Source organism: Taeniopygia guttata, chromosome 2, assembly GCF_048771995.1.
Source record: "Taeniopygia guttata chromosome 2, bTaeGut7.mat, whole genome shotgun sequence".
Classification (NCBI taxonomy): domain Eukaryota; kingdom Metazoa; phylum Chordata; class Aves; order Passeriformes; family Estrildidae; genus Taeniopygia; species Taeniopygia guttata.
This window is the reverse complement of record NC_133026.1, coordinates 74,777,608-74,783,219: the sequence shown is the minus strand read 5'-3', so window position 1 is coordinate 74,783,219 and position 5,612 is coordinate 74,777,608.

Here is a 5,612-nt window from a genome sequence, read left to right as displayed (position 1 = left end):
ATTTAATGTATCTTTTGTTGTTCTTTGTCTCTACATTTTCAGAAAAGAAAAAAGATTCAAACCTCTGAGCTAGCGAAGAGTTTGACAGGCACTGTTGTTGTCAGCCATTTTCAAACAGCAAGGCAGGACAGAAATATTAGACTTGGGACAACTGAAGTGATTGTGCCTCACATTCAGTCATTTTACAACTTCTCTAGTTTTTTCTAGTTTCTCCTTTTATCAAAGTCTGGTGGATGACTGCAGCTCTATGATGTTCTCCCACTATGCTCTTGCAAAATAGTTTGACATGTGCTCACTCTTCTACTTCTTTCTCCTTTTGTTATATGTCTGCAGATTTTTGTCTTGTATATTTTCTTTTTTCCTGTTTTTTTTTCTTTCTAATTTTATGTCTCCTTTTTCTTTCTCAATTTCCTTTTTATAGCAAATGTGAGAAATGAATAGCCTTTTTTAGAGCAACAGGATGAAAGCTCTAACAGATACTCAAGATACTGCTTAATAAAAAAATGAAAAAATATGTGAAACAGCAAGCAAACAAACACCCCCCCCCCTTATTTCCCCCTCCAAATAAAACCCCTCTCCTACACCTCCCACATGCCAAAGATCACCTTGCATATACTTTATATCGTGCATACTTCTGTGGAAGAATGAAAGTTCAGGCCTACTGCTGAGTGATTTGATCCACACAAATCCTTGGGACCCAACAGGCTCCATCCAAGGTGCTGAAAAAGATGGTCAATATCTTTTCAAAGCTGCTTTCTCTCGTCTTTAAAAGGTTGTTATGGAGTTCAGGAGAAAGTATCAACAACTGAAGAAAGGTAAATAAATGCCACACCCATCTTCAAAAAGAAAAAAACAATCAACCCATGGTTGCCTGACTTTGATGCTGGAACAAGTCCTCATGGACCCCATTTATGGGCACACAAAGGAGATGATTGGAATCAGAAACCTTGAATTCACTGAAGGGTAAACTATGTCTGATCAGACTGATTCCCTTCTGTGATCAAATGCTGAAATACGTGGCTCAGAGAAAATTGTGGCCATTTTTTATTTGGACTTCAGCAAAGATAATTTTGACATTATCTTTCACTGTATTCCTGTATCTCAGTTCGGATGCTATGGAAAGGTAAAAAAAAGGATGGATGATCAGATGTGTAGAGGTGTACTTGGTAAGGTGTATCCTAACTGAAGTCTGGTGTCAAGCAGACTATCACAAAACTCTGTCCTGGGACCGGTCCTTTGAATAATTTAATAATTAAATCTTTATAATAAAAAATTTTAAACATTTTAAATTATCAAAAATAATTCAACATTATTTTTCAGTAGACTGAAAGAGGTGATGAAGAACTGTCTCTTATTTTGCAGATGACTCCAAACTGTGGAAGAATAACCAGGTAATACTTTTAAGGACAATGCTGCCAGCTAGAGGGGCCTAGACAAGCTGTGGGAAATGGCCAGCAGGAACATTATAGGGTTCAACAAGGCCAAGGTCAGGCATAGCCTCTGGTTAGGAAACACCCGTGCAAGCCATAAAAAAGCATTTTATTTTTGTTATACTGTATAATGGACAGCCACAATAACAAGAGATTAGTGTGTGCCAGTTTCCATAATATAAGTCAACCTAAAATGAAATTTGTTCTCACATATAGCAGCTCCTCTTGCACTGTTAAAATATATCATCTAATAGATATACATAAATAGGTTGGGAGGGAAGGTATTTTAAAAATCATGCAAAAGGTTTTCTTGCATATAAATAGAGAAATAAATATAATATATTGTTACATAAGCTGCTTTAAGTATTTAGGAATTTAGGTGTTTTTTGGTTTTGGGGTTTTTGGAGAGGGATAGCCTTTTTTCTAAAATCTTCCCCAGTTCAGAAAAATACTGGTAGTAATATGGTCTTAGGAACTTTTGTGAAACTTTAGGTCTTCAGGCACTACTGCAAGACCTATACAAAACTCCAGTTTCTCGAGCATTCAAACATTCACTCTCTGTTTTCTGTAATCTAAAGAGTTAAAAACAAGTTAAAATTAAAATTATTTTATGACTCTTTATGCAAAAATGTTGTGAAGGAACTGGATTTCAGACATGACCCCTCCTGAGTAAAGATTAATAACTTTTTCTTTCATCTGTGTATACAAACTTACAAAGTGATGTAAAACAGTAAATTTTCCTGAGAAGGAAAAGTTCAGTCTAAGAAATGGGTACAAAAAATCAGTGGAAGCGCAACAATATTTCTCATGTCTTAGAGAAAGAAAACTTATTTTAATTTCTTCTCATGCCTGAAAAGGCATAGAAAAGAGTAGAACTTGTGTTTCTACATGGGGCCATTGGGATGTGATTTTTGTTTTTTCTGTTGTATCATTCTTTCCCCTCTGCTGCCCACATATTTCACAGAGGCATAAATCAGCACATATGTACACCTGCTCTGGATTTACAAGCATCTGGTATGTGAGAAACTTGTTTTGGTGAAAATCTGTGAACTCCATTGGAGCAAAATGGAAAAGGGAAAAAAAAAACACCCAAAAATGACACATCATAAATCTTGTCTGTGGGCATCTGTTTTGTAAAGAAACTTTATATTTCTCTCCTATCATAGTCTTAAACAATTAAGAAATTAATTATGCCAAAATTTTAAAATTTAAAGTCAGGCTTTAAGCCCTAATAGCAATAATTTTTATCTCAAAAATAGATGGTGTTTTGAATAGTTCTCTATGGTTTTTTTACACCCAGGAGATCTTATTCTTAGAAACTTATTCAAAGCTAGGCCATACTCAAGAAGGTAAACTATCTTTGACCTTTGCAAAGCTTTGTTTAGGCAGTAGAAGCCCTTAAGTTTTTCTTTACGCATGATCAGAAGTTAGCAATCTTCAGCCTACCTCACATAAAATTGGAAGCTCTTTAACATCTTTTCAGTTCTTCTTTGCAACATAGATTTTCTGATTCTTCATAAAAGCTTTTTTTGGTGCTAATTAATTATTTCTGATTGAAAACACTGTTGATGTCCCTAAGGCATTAATAGATTGACTTTGAAAATCCCATTTCAAACATTGGAACAGACTGCCCATATAAGTGATGGAACCACCATCTCTGGAAGTGTTTAAAATACATATACATGACAATTACAGAGATGGATTAGTGGTGGACTTGGCAGTGCTGGGTTAATTCTTGGACACAATGATCTTAATTGTCTTTTTCAATGTAAAAGATTCTACAATTCTGTGGTTCCTCAGTATTTCATTTCAGCAGACTTCATGATAAATATACTGATATGATTATGATCTCCCAGGATTATTACATTGGTTTCATGAAGAAATATTGATCTTATGCATGATATATAGAGATAGTCATCCAGCCATTGCTTATATAATTTTCTGGAGCCCTTAAGAGAAGAAATGTAAGTGTTCTGTTAACTTTCAGAAATTCTCCTTTCCTGCATAATACTGTTTCTTACATAATACTTGGCTACTCTTTCATGAAGAGTGGGTGGAAGGGAATCAGGGAAGAACCTACAAGATATGCTGAAGAAAACTCCATTGTTTTGAGCAACTGCTAGGGATGATGAGGAAGTGGTAAAGAAAATAGTATTATCTTTGCTTAGATTTAGGGGCAATGCTATTTCTTTCCCTTGATGATCAGCTCAGGCACATCAAAAAGAATTGGAATGATTACAATGGTTATATATTGCAGGGCCATCTGGTGTCAAAAGAATGAGAAACAGAAAAATTAAAGCATATTTTCTGAAGATACTTCTTGTGGTAAAACAGCACTACATTTAGAGATAGAACATGTTTCACTACAGAAGAGGTCATGAGACCCATTAATATTGCCAAATTTTGGAAATCTTTTTGTCTGTACCTTTATTGGATTTATCTGGCCAGGTTTTAGTAGTGGCAGCTACAGAGGTGGCTTCAGTGAAAAGCTACCAGAAACTTCCTCCAGGCCTGACAGAACCAATCACAACTGTCTCCAGGACAGGCCCATACTGGTCAGGGCTGTGCCAGCTAGAGAAGGTAGTGCCTCTGTGATAACACCTTTATGAAGGAAATGAAAAGTAATTGCACAGATTTAATTGTTCTCAGATACGAGAGGAGTGAGAATATGTGAGCGAAACAACTTCTGCACACACCAAGGTCAGTGGAGAAAGCGGGGCCGGAGGTGTTCCAGGTGGTAGAGCTGAGATTCTTCTGCAGCCCATGGTGCAGACCGTGTGAAGCAGCTGTGCTCTCTCTTAGAGGACCATGGGGATGCAGAGATCTGCCTACAGCCAATGGAGAATGCAGTGTCTGAAGGACTGCGCCATGTGGTGAGGCACCCATGCAGGAGCAGCTTACGAAGAGCTGTGGGAAGGATTTAGGCTGGAGAAGTTGGTGGAGAACTGTTGCAAGGACCCCACGCTGGAGCAAGGCATGGACTCCTCTCCCTGAGCATCATCAAGAACAATGTGCGATGAATTTACCATAATCCCATTTCCCCCATCTCCATGCACCACTGAGTGGGAGGAGGTAGAACTAAAAAGGAGAGAGATGGTAAGGTGTTTTTAAGATTTCTTTTACTTTTCCTTATTCTGCTCTGATTTTGATTGGCAATAAATTAAATTAATTTCCCCAAAACAAGTCTGTTTTATCTCTAACAGCAATTGAAGAGCAATCTCTCCCTGTCCTTTATCCCAATTCACAAACCTCTTGCTGTATTTTGCCTACCATTCCAATTAGATAGAATCACTCTGGGGGGCACCTGGCATCCAGTCAGAGTCATCCCACCATAGTATCATACTTTTATAAGCAGCACTGCACTTCCAAATGTTTTTGGGCTTCAGGCTACTGTATAACTCTGAATTTAGTAGAAATTCTACCTTCATACAATGTGCCATATCAGTTCCTTGAACATTGGAGGTTATCAATAATAAATTGTTATAAATTGTGTAATAAAAAGTACATTTAAAGTACGTAAGAGACTTAAAGATCACAGTTGCCTCAAAAACTGTTAAGGCCATAGAAGGAACTTGCCATAAGACAAACCACCATAGCAGGTGGGTATTTCCTTCTATCTCTTTCTCTCATGTTTACTGTTACATGAAATCAGTACTATTGACTTTAGCATATGGTCTCATTTGCACCTTAATTTGGGCTGAGGCTTCTCTCAAAACCTGATAATAACAATGTATCAGAAGCTTTTTTTAAAGTCAAAATTTATGTATTTTATTTTACTGTCGGTCTCAGATTCAGTCAAACACAGAAACTGAGAGTTTCTAACCAGGCAGAAGCCTGGGAAAGAGTTGGGGAAGAATGTAAATAATCTTTTATCTCTCTTGTTTTCACATTGTTTATAGTTAAGTTCTATCACTGTGCATCATGCACTCTGCACCAATGGGGTGGCTTGTTTTCACTTCAGGACCAACGGAATTGGCCTGGACAAAGCTCTGTATAAAGAGCGATGCATTTTGAAACAAATCGGAGTTTTACTCTCAACAGCCTTCTGAGCAGAGTCTCTTCATTTCCGTCCTGCCTCAACAGCATCATTTTACTCTGCACTGAAGCTCACTAACATAGGAATATAAAGGATAGGGATCAAAATCAGTTTTCTTTTAAAGGTGATTTTTTTTCCCTTTCATC